The 16,594-nt window shown below is 43.1% G+C and overlaps 1 long non-coding RNA gene across 3 annotated transcripts in view; it reads right to left on the bottom strand.

The window, feature by feature from the left end:
- LOC140252981 (uncharacterized) overlaps positions 1-16,276 on the bottom strand; it is a 116,779-nt gene extending 100,503 nt beyond the window's left edge. The window contains exon 1 of one of the 3 annotated variants that reach the window (XR_011903754.1): positions 16,137-16,276. This is a non-coding gene — a long non-coding RNA (uncharacterized lncRNA). Of the gene's footprint in view, positions 1-15,947; positions 16,049-16,136 lie in introns of those variants that run through there. The other 2 variants (XR_011903752.1, XR_011903753.1) reach the window with 2 other exon arrangements.
- Positions 16,277-16,594: the final 318 nt, after the last annotated feature.

Genomic DNA, 16,594 nt, shown 5'->3' with positions numbered 1-16,594 from the left:
CTGCAAATGCAGAGCTCTTTACCTGCATGTCAGGTACTTCAATAAATGTTTAATACTTTAATTGCTTCATACAGTAAATTTTTAATAAATGGCATGTTTTTCTCAAAATGCGGTTTGTTAAATTCAATGCCAGTCTCCCCGACTCACTAAGGAACATAGCACCCATTACAGTAACATGACTAGTCCTAATACATCTATATATTTTATAAACATGTATGAACAACAGACAGACAGGGACAAACCACAACATACCAAAGCTCCATGTGCCAACACAAGTTTCCTGACCTCCAGGCTGATTCTGCCTTTTTGAGCTGCCACAAAACATTCAGGACCTCAAACGGCTTTCATTGTGCATGTGGATTATTTGTGTCTATATTGATTTTTTCTTTCTCTCACAGGAGATCAGACTGGAGGAAGGGAAATATCATCCATATTTACAAGAAAACCTTTTTCTTAATGAAATTGATATTAATAGAACTAAACTGTAACTTTTGATAGCAGATAACTACACAGTACATTCACATAGTTCATTTGTGTGCCTGCCAATGCGCTAAGATATAAGTTACCAGGCTGCAGTGACAGCTGGGAGGCCAGCTCTGTTGAGCCACAAGCAGAGGTTTGTACTGATAACTGCTGGCTGCTAGGCAGGTGCTGAGAAATACGACAGGGGAAACAAGGGCCCCCTTGAAGCTCTCTCTCTATATATACATATATATATATACATATATATATATGCCAGTAGCACCTATCTGCAGATAACAGCCACCAGAGTCTCAGATGTAGTATGAGTCATGTAACACTGATACTGGTATTTGCTGGTGGTTTTTACAGATTTGGCAGACTCTGATGTTAATTTGTCAGTGTTCGTGGATTCAACAGCAATACTAGACACTCAAGGTTAGCCATTTCTGAGAGACTTTCAGATGTGAGCTCAGCACAAACTTTTCCCCTCTTTACCTTCTAATACTCTGATGCTTTTTTCTACCTCCCCCATTCACAAATACCTCTAGAACACACTCACTCACAGAGGAGCTTCTATAACACTCACCCAGGAGATCTGACACTTCTGGGAAAAACAGAGCTCTTAGGCTGGACTATGTGATCAGTATCAATCACTACAATCTGTAGTTCAAAGGAGAGCTAACCAAAAACCTTCTGAGAGACCTACCAAAATTAGGGTAAGGCTTCAAATTGAATTGTCTTCAGTGTATATGAACGTGTCTTGATTTGTTGTGGTTTTTTTGGTAAACAACTAAGAACTATAAGGACAAAAAGCTAAAGTCAATCAAGTACTTTAAGTTCAGCATATTGTTTAAATAAAAACAAGTTCAAAATCAGGCATTTTAAAATCATTCCACAAAAGCATCTTCAAAAGTGACTTGAATTTTGTTTTTTGTTTATTCTCCCATCAGGAGATCACAGGCTAGTTTTTCTCTAGAATCAGCTTTGTAGTTTGTATCTCAGCACAAGTAACTGCCTGATTTTTTTTTTTTTTCCCCATGGGAAAAATCAGGAGGAAACTGAATAAATCACATTAATTTGTGTAAAATCACAAACATCACTACTTGTGACTTTCACAAGGTTCTAAATCTCATATCATTCAGCCAGCAACTTGTTAGTGCTGCATCACACTTGGCATTTAGCATCAGAGTGGAGCACAGCTGAATTAGCTTACACTTAGAGCTCACAAAGAAACTGCCCACTGGCCTTATCCTCATTTTGTGAGAGGAAACAAAAAAGCACAAAGATCAACTCTTTCATCTTAGTGACAGAATCAGGATAAGCCTACTTTTATTTTTCCCAGAAAAAATAGTGTATTTTTCTTTTAAATGGAGGATTAGAAAGTCAGAGTGGCATATTTCTTAGCTCTGATCTGACAAGAGAATCACTGATTCTTCCACCATGTCCTTAGCTTGCTTCAGTATCCCCATCTCTTATCTTTTTTCCTAGCAAACTCTTGGTGGTGAGATTAGAAACCTTTAATGCTGATTTTTCCCATGAGAAGTTCCCTCTCTAGCTTCACACCTGTCATAATTTCAGTTTTCTGCAACAAAAGCAGCCACAACTGTAATAAAATCATCTCAAAAGTAAAATGTTTTTATAGTGAAGTTCAGAAATGAATGAAAACACAGGAAATTCGATTAATAGTATTCTCCTGGACCCTATTCAGAGACCTACACTAACACTTTCTTGTAAAAGAGAAACCAAGCAACATCAAGCAAATATGAACATCACTGTAGTGAATGGTCTCCTGATACCTGATGGCTCACTTTCTTTGTCATCAACTTTTATTCAAGTAAAATCATCCACAGGATAATCTGTGTAAATATTCTTGATGTAGACCCTATGTACAACTAGTTCCTTACATGTATTTTGAATTAGAAATATATTATTTCCATTCTCTAGTTAAAAAGAATGTAATTCTTTGGGGAAAGAAAACTGTCAAAAAGAGATAGTGAATCGCCACTAGATGGCAGAGAGGGTTCCCACCTTTAAATCTACCTTAGCAGAAAAAAAAGCAGAAAGCACTAAAAGGGGCTATCCCTCCCTTCTCCCACAACATGACAGACGGGGCTCTCACAACAAGCAGATGGAAATTGGGCCCAGGGCTGGGTGAAGTGCCTGTTTTATGGGCACAGTTTAACATAGATTGAGCACCATGGTGGGGAGAGGTGAGGAAAGAGACTCAGTCCAACCCGTGAAAAATAAATGGCAATGCCAAAAAGTCAAGACTGTAGCAGAGTGCAATGCAAACATCTGCTTCACTAGCCACAGTGAGACTGCTCTTATAGAAGATGCCTTCTGCTTTCTTTTTCATCAGCTCAGCTTCCCATGGAGGAGACAAACTGCTTTCTGCTACCGTTCAGAGCTTGTGAGAGCACTGACGACACCACCACATCAGACTTTTTGCCAGGCGCACAACCCACTGGGCTGAAACCCCCCACTTCCCCTAACACTTCAGCTGCTTTAGATACAAACTAACAGGTGAGGCAGGCTGGGAAAGAAGTTGAGTTTAAAACAGTTACTTCCAGGAAACACTCAAAGTACAGACAACGCTTGCACAAATAGCCAGAGATTAAGATAAATCCAACACCCCCCAGTCTTCACCCCATGTATTCAAACTATTTCTGAGTCATATATGGGAATCTGATATTCTGCCAGCTGGACATAATTTAGTCTGATCTAATGGAATCAGAAAGACACAAAGCAACTCTACAACTTTCAAGTTAGCCATGACTAGCAACTGCACCCAATAGTATCTAATGTCCTGTATATCACTGCCCTTTCACACTTTGCACAATGTGTTCTGCTGTCACAACTGAGCTGAGCTAGTAGCCGGGAAGTTTGTCATATGTTCTCAACATGTTTTCTGTCCTGCTCAGTTCTGATCTGGAAAAGCAGATTAACCCATTCAATTGTAAAATCCCCCTGCCAAAAGAAATTTTCATCCATGCTCTTCTACCTCACCCAGCTCCTTTCTAATATCACCCCCAGACTCAGTTCCCATTGTTGCATCTCTCTAATAAACAGAGAATTAACTTCTTGCTACCCCAACTGCAGCAGAAGATTACGTAATATTTCCTCTGAGAAGTGATCTCTCTACTCCTGGCTTTAATGCTGGAACAACATCACTTGCATACTTTATGTTCCAACAAAAACAAATTCTGGATGGATAAGAAGAGTTGCAGCTTTCCTTTGATGATCCTCCCTGCTGTAAATAAACAAAAAGAAACAACAGCCTTCTTGAGACCATCCTTTGGAAGAGCAAGTTGTACTTTAACAAAGATCAATGTGCTGACATTTTCTAGAGTTGAAAGGAGATCCACATCTCCAGAACTTCTGGAAATGCAGACTCTCAGGATAATATGGGCACATAGAAAGGATTCAGGAGGTCTTAGAGACAAAGAAATGTGCAACAGAGCAAGAAGATGCTCTTTCCTTGCTCTGACAGTTGTTTTCTCAGGCACCAATTATTAAAGGAAGGGAAATACTTTCTGAATAGGTAGAAGGATTTAGTGGTCTGAGGTGTTCATTCCTGAAGCCCAAATACTTAATATGCTCAGGACAAGGAAAGCAAGAAGCAGCTCCAGGTCAGTGTATTTAACCCTAAGAATATTTTGACAAACATGCTTCAGAAAGTCAGTCTGCACTGTCCTATCAAGTAGATCAGATGAGGCAACAAAACATTCACTTAGAAAGCATCAGAATGTGCAGAAAGTCCCCACAAGTTTTTTGAGTTGTTGCAGTTGTTTGAGATCCAGTTATTTCTGTGATCCATCTGACAGAGCAACAGTTGTGAATTCCCCTCAGGGAGCAGATCAAGATCCTGGGCCAGAGCTTTCAAGAAAGATTCAGGGCATTGCACTTTTGGCTCTTTGTTCTGACAGAGATCTCATGCAAAACTCTGCCCTCAGAGTGATGTTACAACACAAGTTAACTCATGATGCAAGCAGCAAAAACAAACAAACAAAAAAAAAAACACAACAAAAAACCAACCACCAAATTGTTCAAAACCAAAGTTTTTAAAAGTTGGAAAAGCCATGATTGGTTTTATTACTGTTGTTTATAGTTTTCTAGAGATGAATTTTCTATACATGAAGTACAACCACAATGTATATGACAGTAGAACTCCCACATTCATTGCACCAGCACTGAATTCACAGATACTGTTTGCATCCCTCTTTGTGAGGGAACAAAACTGATACTGCCCTCATCCATGCAGAAATAGCAAAGCAAGATTTGTAGATTTCTCCATAAACTGAAAATCGAGTTACTTCAGGGGGATCTTCTTAATGAGATCATGGATAGGAGCAATTAAAGACAGAGCCATGTCCTTCTCCGTTTTATCCAGTGGCTTAAGAAGAGACAGTGGGCACAACCCAAAACCCAGGAAATTACATGTAAATATGGGGGAAAAAAAAAAAAAATCTTCTTAGTATGCAAATATTCAAACACCGAATGTCCGGAGAGGTTAAGGAGCCCCCATCCTCAGAGAAGAGTTGAAAATGCAGCTGGGCATGACAGAATAGTCTGCTCCAGTTTTGAATGTGGAGTTGGAGTAAGTGACTTCCAAATGTCTCTTTCATAGGATCACTTGGGTTGGAAAAGACCTTAAGATCATCAAGTCCAACTACAACCTAACCATACAACCCTCCACTAAAACCATGTCCCTGAGCACCACATCCAAACAGTTCTTAAACACATCCAGGGATGGAGACTCAGCCACCTCCCTGGGGAGCCTCTTCCAGTGCTTAAAATTACCTGTTACAGCCTTAGAAAAGGTCAAATAGAAGGTGCTCAAAAAATAGTCATGCTGTGATCACTCTGGCTGCTTTAATTGGGAAGGTTACTCTGTGTTGTAACAGACAGCTGGGACACAGACAGTGAGAGTCTGATCTGTATCCACATTTAAGCATTTGTGGAATTTATGTGCTTGGATGAAGCACAACAGGAATTTGAGAGATGGAGCAGCTGCATTATTGGGAGATAGTCTTCCCCTTAATTCAAAAGTATGTAGACCAAGGGGGATATAAACAACGATTACGAAATCACAAGAGTGGTGGAGAAAGTAAGAGCAGAACTGTTACTTGTTAAACACTGCAACACTGAAAGTAGGGACACTCATTCAGAATATAGTAAAAAATGGGTTTAAAATAGACAAAAATAACTTTCCTTTACAAATAGAGGAAGTAATGAATCTTTGGAATCTGCAATCACATGAGATTAAGCAGACCAATAGTATCAGCAGGAAGGCAAGAGCAGACTATATAAAAATTAACTTGACAACTGTTCCAGAACAGCTAATAGGCAGATGTGTACCTCCTTATGATCCCAAATCCAGTGATACTGGGATAGAAGGAGGGGAATGCACAACAGGAAACAGTCAGGATCATGTCCTAGCTTTATACAATATTGTTTGCTGTTATTGATGGCTGATACACTAGTCTAGATGGGCCATACGTTCAGCACAGTAAAGTACTTCTATAGGGCATCTTCATACTTGAAGACATGGCTCAGGAAAGGCCCTCTTCCCCCATAGGAAAAGCAGCTCACATAGTTTTACCTGTATTTTCAAGTATGACAGCACTTACATGTAGAAATCAAAAAGCAATAGCCCAGATTCTGAAGTTCCACTGCCTGCTACAGCACACAAGCTAAATTCACAATGGTTTCTATTCTGAGGGGAAAACTCCTTTCCTGTCACCCCCTGTGTAGTCCCTATCCATAGGACTCCCTGCTGTACAGAAACTAGTCCCTGTTGTAATTGTGACTTCTCCACATAACTTCCATCCAAATAAGCTTGCCTTATAGCATCACAAAGGAGGTATTCAAACAATGACCAACCAATGAAAAGTCCATTCCTGTCCTCATGGTTTGAGGGTACAGTTTTAAGGCAAAAAACTGCTGGCATTCAAATACATGCTGACCTCCTCTGAGCACAACAGACTTCACCTGTTTTCTCCCTCCTCCTTCAGACCCCACAGCTGTGACAGACATGTTACTAAAACACACAGCACTTGTGCCACACAGGATTTCATTCTCCTCTTTTTCTTCACCCCTGAAGAACTGGAAGGGAACAAAGCTAGGTAGCAGCCATCTGGATGCATTCAAGGCTCTACCAAAAATGTGTGAGACCTAACAGAGTTGGCATTGTTACTTCTTCTGTTATGTAAGAAATGCCATCTCTTTACCCCAAATCCTCCACAGCCACATGTTAATTTATATTATATGTATACATAAAACCTTATGGAGCACAGGATTTACTACACTACTTTAATTACTGGGACAACTACAAAGGCAACTGGTCTACATATAGAAAAAGACACAAATGTACCCAACTGCATTCTGTGATGAATGGGCAGGGTGATTTCAGAACATGCTTGTGACTCCCTGGGAAGAGAGAGGAGAGAGCAGCTCTGTCTAAACACAGTGGAGCTCATTCCTTTCTCAAGTACTAGGAAACATCTGTTTCCATTCTTTCTGAAGGAAGCCAAGCCAGTGAGTACACACAACACTTCTTGTAACAGATTTAGAAAATATGTCCATACACAACCTCATTTCATGGCATCTCAAATATAACTTGCAATTATATTGTTACACACTACAAGAAGCCAAGCACTGCCTCTGAGCAATAGAGGGAGTATCTAGCTCATGCTTCAATGGAAACTGGACAGCTGGAATCTGTCCATAAATATTTGGCATCAGGATTAGTTCCATTGGTTCACTAGCCTAGAAATCCAGACCTTGGAAATTAACAAGAAAGAATCTACTAAAGCCACAGTTTCCTCCACATGGCATTATATAGGCATAATCCATCGCATACTATTAGGCAGAATCTATTTGACAAGGCTACTGAGCTGCAAGCCTTGGCAGTAGTCATTAAACTCGACTCTCAGCATCAAACTCATGTCTAAATTTCAAGTATTATAAAGTTTAAGTGAATCATAAATGACTAGGAATTGCTTTAGTTTTCCTTGTACTCAAAAATGTATACATTTCACTATGAGCCACTAGATGTCACCCTTCCCATTTTTTCCCATGCCTATGACAATATTTTTACCTCACCCAAAACCGCTAAGTAACCATTCTAAAGAGAAGTAGGCAAAGAGAATCATTAGTGTTGGAAAAGATCACTAAGGTCATCTAGTCCAACTGTCAGGCCATCATCAGCATACCATCAACACACATCCCCAAGTAACAGAAGCAAGCAGTCACATCACTGCCCATCTCTGCACCCTGCATCCCTGTGGATGGCATTACAGTGATGGAAGGGATGGCCAAATCCAGCCCTATTTTCTCATTTTTACCCTTGCTCTTCCTGCTTATGCTTCACCCATTAAAACCACACCAAGGGCCAGAGCCCAGGCAACAGCAAACACCCATTCAGCAGCTCCAGCAAAGGGCAGCTAATTAAATGTATCTAGATTTATGGATGCAAAGAAAGCAGATGCTTTCCAAATCCTGGCTCACATAAACATTCAGCTTGTTACTGGAAAACAAATGATCAAATACAGCACAAGGCCTACCCAAATACACATCCTTATGAATATGAGGAAAACATTTAGTGTTCAAACACTCACAGGTTAAAGCATTGCAAAGCTGAACCACCTTCAGCAAGAAAGGGGAAAAGGTATAATGTCCGTAGTTATAGGCACAGACTTATTAACTCTTCAATTTCCAGTTTCAACTCTACAAAATTTACAATTTCAGTAGAAAAGAACACCCCTTGAGCATCTGTAGAGTCTACGACATCCCCAGCATAGAGACAATCAGGCCCTGCAAAATATTGGTTCTACAATTATTCCCTCAGTAAACTTGTCAGTTTGGGCCGTATATTTCTGAAGATACTAAAGCTAAAAAGACAACATCAATGAGGAACCAGTGCTCCTTGCACTACACCTTAGTCCCCACAAAAACCCAGTCCTACCTCCAAGACCCATCATAGCAAATTCTCTCCTCTGCACTGTGCAGCCCAGGCATATCTAGCCTACATCATGTGCAGCCCTGCCCAGCATGCAGGGCAGCCATCTCTCACATTGCTTCATCATTCAATACATTACTAGCACATTTGTAAGTGGAATATGTATAGTTGTAACTGAATATTCAATTCAAGAAATCTGATCATGTCTCCTTAATGGATTTTTATCAGACCTACGAGAAAGAGCTGCTCTGAAAGTAATGCCTCCTATTTTGTTATGCTGGCCCACAACAGTAGATGCCAGTGGTACAGCAGTAGAGGCTGAACCTTCCCACCAATATTCTGTTACATGTTGTTGCCACACAACAGATGGCAGCAAATCAGCAGTCTGACAAAAATGGTGTCTGACATGAAGTGCAGATGAAGTAAACGGAAGGAACTGAATTTCTCCATGAAGAAAAAATATGCACCAATTAACAGTCATTGACACTCATCAAGCATTTATGAAGACTAAACAGTGGATGTGAACAGGCATCAGGTGATGTGTTTTGGAAGTAATAACAGCAGGTCATCCCTGCTGGTGCAGTTTGTGATGTGTGGCATGCAGGCCCTTGTTCATGGCTGGTGAAAAACTATAGCTAATGGTGGTGGCTCTGTTGGAAAAAAATAAAAAGTTTTCCATAGCTGAGAATTTGCTCAATCACGTTTGCTCTATCAAATAGTGTTACTGTGCTCTTTGTATCTGATGCAGTTTCTGTGGAAATAAAGGAGGCATTACTTTTGGAGCAACCCACCCAGACAATTCCTATTCACTCAGCATGGCCCAGGCAAGACAAAAGTTTGGACACATGATGTATCATCAACTGCATTCAACACAATTACTACAGAAGACACAGTGTATTAGTAAATGCCTACATATCACTGCCAGAAGCAAAATCAGGTAATAATGAATAACTGCACTTAAATTATTTAAGGACAGGGCTGGACTTCTTGTATTTTGGTTGGAATTCTCTTCAAGTGACTTTGTGTATGTTGTTTTCTGGTCCTACTTTAACCTCCTAACGTTCCAGCTTCCTCCTCTAGCAAGGAGACATACAATGGAAAGCAGAAAAAAACCCAAAACCAACGCATTGGTAAAATAAAAGTAGAGCTGTATATTAGGCAGTTCTCATATTAGAAAGTGCATTTTCTTTCCCTAAGGGCCTGTGTGTTATGTTTTTGGGAAGTAAACTAGAAAAAGAAGCCAAGTTCCACTTACAAATGATCACTTCCTAATTCTGCTGCTCTGCATGAATATGGTTAATTTTAGGTCTTCAAATCTCACTGTTCTTTTAACAAGCAGGAAGAACACACTAAGCTCAAGTAAGTACAAACCAAAACACCAGCACAGCCCCTTTGGCTCTCATGCCATGCCTGAAGAGTTTGCAGAGGCTCAGTTTGAAGAAAGAAATGCTGTGACTCCTACAACACTTCCAAAGAGTTTTGAACACCTTGAATTGGAATATCAGGAACACACTGAAGCTTCATCTACTCCTATTGCCTCGCATTCCCCCATGTCTGTCAAGATGGGAAAGAATGTTGCACTGAATGTCAAACCCATTGTGCAAATAAGTGCTTTCACACCACAGACAGAACCAAAAAGTAACACTATCTTCACATTCTTGTCAGTTTACAAGTTTGGTATAACAGGATTACAGATACATTAGTAACTATGGGGAAAAAAATCTATCAATAGCCAGGAGAGTAACACTAACAGGAACTCACAACTTCTGAACCGCGTCAGTCTCCAAAAGAAAGACATTACTAGCATTGCTTTAACAAACTCCACAATGTATAACCATATTTTGTTTAATGACATGCAGAGTCAACCAGTGCATCCCTGTTGAAACTTCAGTGAAAGCAAGATAGAAGTCTGCTGGCTCAGACTTCCAACAGTACAAAACAATCTAAGCATTCCCTTGGCATAAATAGTCTCATTCCAAGTAATTCTTTCCAGTCCTCAAGATTCATCTTGATTATTGGCATTATCACATTTCCCAAAACACATCACAAAGATGTCTTTCCAGATGCACAGAATCTTCATTCACTTACAATTTATGCAGCCTACAAACCAAAGAAGGCTGTCTCGTGGCTTAGGAGAAAACTCACATTAAGTCTCTGCTCTGCTAGAGTCTTTCCATATGGTCTTGAACAAGTCACTCAGGACAGGTCTACACTTCACAGCAGGAAGCAATGCAGAACTCATTCCCAAGCAGGGAATGCACATGGCATGGCAATGCTGTGCCAGCATGGGGCAGAGGCAGCACCAGTAAATTCTGATGCCATTGTAGGGAGGTGGCTCTAAACCAGCTGGCTCATTGCACTGCATGAATTGTTTGGGGTCAGTGATAAACCAGCTCAGGTGTCTTTTCACCTACTGTAAAAATCACATGCTTAGCTTCTCTATTTCATTTTTCCATTAGCAGAATTGGAAGAATAGCAATTTTTCCATTTTTAAAGGACACGAGAATACAGGAGAAACTTGGAGACAGCACAGTAACAAAGGAGAGAATGGCACAGATCTTTGAAGCCCCTGGAGCACTTGAAAGGATCTCTGCTGCATTAACATCATCCCAGGGTTCAAGAAAAGAAGTCATCTACTGCCACTGAACCACACAATTAAAACTGAAAATACCAAGGATCAAGCTGGAGACAGAAAATTGCTGAGGATCAATTTGACTAAGTAATTAGATTTAAAGAATACTGAGGAAACATCTTTGTACTCAGGAAATGCAAGTTAATTGAAAATCTGCTGAAGAACACCAAATTTCTGTTAAGGTTACAATAGTTCAGGGAAGATTTTCTGGTCAAACCAAAGGGGAAAAGCATGAATTCTAGAACATTTGGGTGATCTGCAGAGACAAAGGTAAGATAGACTTAAATTCAAACTGTCTGTATAATGACTTGGCTCAGAAATACTGAGCTAGTTCGTAAGAAGTGTCTTTTGTGTATACAAGTGAATGCTCATTCTGACCCTGTCTGTGGTAGGGGGTTGGAACTCAATGATACTTGGGCGCTCTTCCAGTCCAAGCCATTCTAAGACTCATTCTATGATTCAGAGAACAACACTCTTTCCTTTCCCAGCTAAATAAGATACTTCAAGCCTGTTACTTTTCCAAGTTCAGATTCCTTCCACTGAAATTTGATTTCAAACCATTTCAGTTTATGGTCTTTCTCTGATGGAAATAGTTGACCTTAAGTATCTGCTCTCAACATTCTTTCACTGGGCACCCAAGTATAGTTGTGCTTTTCCTGTTTCCCATCTGGATGAATTAACCTTCAAGGTGTAAGTCCTGCACACAACTCACAATTCTAGCTTCTGGTCTCACACCCTGCCTCTAAGCTGGGGTGGCACAGAGCAAGCTAGATGATCAGCTGTTTGCTTCTGTGTTCCAACCCTGAAATGCCATAGCTGAGCCCTCTTTATGTCCCTCTCATCAAGCAGGGTTATTATTAAGAACAAAAGAGAAACTCCAAATGAAACAACTTGTAAAATTCTCTTTATCACATACAACCCTTGCCTCATTCCAGCAAGTTCTAACCTTCCTGCCTTCTCAAGTGCCAGAGCAGGATCACGCATGGCTGATGTATCCACAGTCTGACAGATGGGACAGGAAATGCTGTGTGACAGTGTGCTGGTTATGCGACACAGCAAGGTCAGTCAGTTATGTGATAATTGAACTGGCCAATGATAAAGGAAGATTAATTCACAAGTTTAACAAATATTTGCAGACATTTGAATAGCTGATTGGATCCAAGTCTCCTTTCTCTTAGATCTGATCTACACAGAAAGCAGTCAGTATGACTGCACCTGAACAGGACAGTATGTGCAGTCACTGGGTCACCCACTGATTAAGCCATTCTTAGCTGCCCACAAAGTAGGTCTGTCCTGGCTCTGTTACAACGACTGCTCAGACCAACCACAGGTCACTTCAACTTCACAGGCAAATAGTAGCAGCTTCGCCATTATCTTTAGAGATACTTCTGATTAGACCCGTGGAAAGAGCAGAATTAAGGGCAAAGGTGGAATTTCCGCTCTGGGCAAAGATCTACTGCATCACTGTCACACTGCTTGGCAGTATGCTAAGGGTTTTCTGTATAGCAGACAGTTCAAGTGTTATAGACAAAGACATTTGTATGATCACTCTAAAAACAGTACAGTTGCGAGCTGGAGGAAACTAAGAACAGTAAAGGAAACACCATAAAACAGAAAACAGCTTAAAATGTGATTTTGAACCCTCCACCTTCTTTCAAAAGTAGCTTAAAAAAACTAAATCAAATGCTTAAAAAAAAGATGCTCACATAGTGAGTAAAAAAATACATACAACAAAAACACCAACACCTTTGATTAAGCCTCTCTGCTCTGATGTTCCACCCTGACACATGCCATTTCTCTCATGTAAGTGCAGTAGATGGAACCTAAGAGGCTATCTGTACAAGCCAGGTTCATTCATGGAAGTGAGTTTAGCTTACTACACCATCAAGAAAGCCCTTCATATCAGCAAAAACTGTCCCCACCTGCAGCAGAGAATACATTAGGCCACTATTTTCAGTCAGTGAAGAAAGGGTCACGAAGGAATTTTAAATGGTCATAAGTTCTTCTCCTTGCCCCAAATGCAAGATCAACTCTAAATACTGATTGAAAGCCAACAAACAATGCTTGAAACCTTGCAGACCCCATATTATGCTGAGACTATTTTTTCCTGTCTTTCATTGCTCTTACGGGAAATAAGATCATACATTCATACAACATAAGTACAATGAATCCAAATTAATACCATACATCATTGTTTTGCATAGAAAATCTGCAACTAAAAAGCTAAGCAGGTTTCCTCCCCATCCCACTACTGAGCACAATATTCTGCTGACCCACCAGGCCAAGGCTACCCCAGACTCCACATGACATCCTTCCCACCACACCCAGACACCACTGGACCAAGACAACCAGCAAAGCTCCCTTCCAGCCCCCCACTCCTCTCTTCCTCTCACAGCAGCCACTAGGACAGTCAAGCCTAGAAGAAAATATGGATCTGCAGGAGTGGCCTACAGATTTCCTACAAGTGCAAGGGAACCCATGGTACGTAGGAGCACACATCTCAGGAGAAGAGCTCTCAGGTACATAGCAGGCTCTTGGGTGCAATTTGGGAGCCTGAAGTGACTCCGACAAGCGGAAAGCAATGGTCAAGTTCTGAAAATTAGTTCAGAAACCTATAGGTGCCTTTGAAACAAGCACTCCTAATGCATACAGAATGTGAAAAAACACTGCAGGAAACTGCAGCTTTGGAACTAAATCAGCCCTGGGAAATAAATTAAGAAAGGTGGTGGTTTGTCACAAGAGTCTGAAGTCACTGTCTCTGGTGTCTTTCAGACATACAGAAAAGGGAACAAAACTAACACAAAAAAGGAACCAAACAGCACAGAGTCCATGCTCTGAACACAGTGTTATAGCATAAAAACTTTTAAGCTGAAATAGACCCTTAAGGGCCATCCAGCCCAACTCCCTGCACTGAACAGGGACACCCACAGCTCAAACAGGTTGCTCAGGGCCTGGTAGTCCTGGGATGGGGCATCTACCACATCTAAGGGCAACACTACCTTTATTACAAAAATCATCTTCCTTATACCCAGTATAAACCTCCTGATCTACTTTGAAACTAGTTCCCCTTCTATCACAACAGACCCTGCTCAAAAGTCTATCCCCTTACTTCTTATAGCATACCTTTAGATGCTGACAGGCTGCATCCAGGCTCCACCAGACCAGAGCCTTCTCTTCTCCAGGCTGAGAAGCCCCAGCTCTCTGATCCTGTCCTCATAGGACAGGTGTTCCATCCCTTGGATCATTTCCTGTGGCCTTTCTCTGCACTCCAACAGGTCCAGGTTTCTCCTGTACTGAGGACTCCAGACATGGACTCATGTGAGGCCTCAACAGCACAGAGTAGAGGGATGGGATCACCTCCCTCACCCTGCACTTCTTTAGAGGCAGCCCAGGATACAGCTGCCCTTTGAGCTGCAAGGACACAATGCACTGACTCACATCCAGCTTCCCAACCACCAGTAATCCCAAGTCCTTCTCAGCAGGGCTGTGCTCCATCCTTACATCTCCCAGCTTATAATGATAGTGGGAGTTGCCACAACTCAGGTGCAAGACTTTGCAATTTGAATCGTTGAGCCTCATGAGGTCCACCTGGGCCCACAGCTCAGGCCTGTCTGGGTCTTCTAAACCACTCTGAGGTGCAATTCACAGAGAGCACCTGCACTCTTCCTCTACAGAAGACAGGTAAAACAAAGCTTTCTGTTATCATTATTTTAACAAAATCGAGTGTTCTTCTGGTCCCTCATTGTTATGGCCACAGTAATCTGCTCCCAGAAATGAGAAACACCCATCACACAGCCTGTATCACAAGTAACAGCATCTACAGACAAGAGAACACCAGCTGTGAGACATGGCAGCCATTTCTCTGCCCTCTCTATCACCTCACTCAGGTCCACCTGGCACAGACCAGCTCATTAGCACAGCTGTGTTGAGCTTCCCAACTAAGCAAAGTGTACCACTCTGATACCACCTGTGAAACACTGCCCTGCTGCTGCAACACTATGTACGTGACAACCAGAGGAGATGAACACTGCCCATTAACTACCCCAGCACAGCAAACAGCCCTCTAACAAAACTTTCTTTGAAATCCGCTGTTACCTGCTACTATTCCTCCAATTAAAGATACATTTCAAGGCATTAAAGACACAAGGACTGTGTTGCACTTCTATTATTACCACACAGGAAAGAGCAATTCTCCAGTGTCACAAATGTTAAGTGATTTTAAAAACCTCAGATGAGACCTTTTGTTTTGTAGATTTTTTCCCCTCTCTTGTGCTTATTTGCACTTACCCCTGACACAGGGAATAGCTGGAGCACGTGCATTGCTAACCATCAACTACTAATGAAGCCCAAAACCCAAATCCTTGCTTCTATGGAGAGCTGTGCCTAAGTATCACCAGGAGAAGCAAAGCAGCTCCTACAGAAGCACTTAAAAGCTTTGCAGCATCCTTTCCCCAGTGCTGCTAGTGGCAGCATGCCTGCCACCCTACAAAGGTGCTACCCCAGCATACAACCCTGCACGACCAACTTCTGGGCCTGTGGTAGGAGCAGAGTAAGGGGAAGGTGGGACCGAGGAATGGGCACGGCAGGGTATAACCTATTGGGATAACAGTCACCTGCTCAGGGGCTGTAGAGTAATTCCTGCTACAGACTTGGCTGCCCCTTTTAAATATAAGGAGTCTACTTCACTTGCACATGGCTAAGAGGCAAAGTCAGCCATCACACTACAGACCCTTCAGCACGGCTCCAGGTCCTCATTTAAGGAAAAATCCTTTCTCAGTGAAGTTCGCATTCCAGCACCCCATGAAGCTCGGCTCCCTCACCTCCACAGCACTCTTAACACCGGGTGCGAACAGCAGCAGACCCGTTACCCCCCGCCCCGTGCTTTCTTTCTACCTGCAGTTCCATCCCCCTGTCCTCGCTCCGCCAACCACCCGCCACCAGCCGATGCCGCCCCACGCGACGACCGTTAATCGGCCCCAGCCGCGCGCCGCCCCTTTTATTCTGCCCGTCCCCTTGTGGCCACGCCCCCCTCCCTGACCACGCCCGTTTCCCCGGCCCCTCCCCCATGGCCGCCTCCCGCACCCCGCATCGCGCCGCCGCTTATCGCCGCCCGCAGCCGCCTCCGCCCTTATCACTCGCGGACAGCGGCGACACGCTCTCCGACCGCCGTTCCGGACGGCGCCCGGGCTAGCCTCGCCGCTCCGGTGGGCCGCGAGACCCCCGCGACCCCCGCGCCGGCTTCAGACGCCGGGCCCGGGGTGGAGCTGGGCGGAGCGGGGCCGGGCTCGGCCCAGCCCGTCGCGGCGGCTTTGTTACCCGCATGCGGCAGCGGCCGGGAGGCGGCCGTCTCCGCCCGCCCCGCGGAGCGCTCGGGAGGCGGCGCGGCGGGGGAGCCCCGGCGGCGGGCCCGCCCCGCTCCGCGCCCCCCCTTCTCCGCCGCGGGCCGTTGGGCTGCCGGCGCCTCCCCGGCCCGATGCGAGCGAGCGGGAGGCATCGGGCGCCGCTCCGCCGGGCTCTCTCTCGCCTCTCGTCCCGCCGCC

This window comes from Excalfactoria chinensis, chromosome 5 (assembly GCF_039878825.1).
Source record: "Excalfactoria chinensis isolate bCotChi1 chromosome 5, bCotChi1.hap2, whole genome shotgun sequence".
Classification (NCBI taxonomy): domain Eukaryota; kingdom Metazoa; phylum Chordata; class Aves; order Galliformes; family Phasianidae; genus Excalfactoria; species Excalfactoria chinensis.
This window is presented reverse-complemented; position numbering and strand designations above follow the sequence as displayed.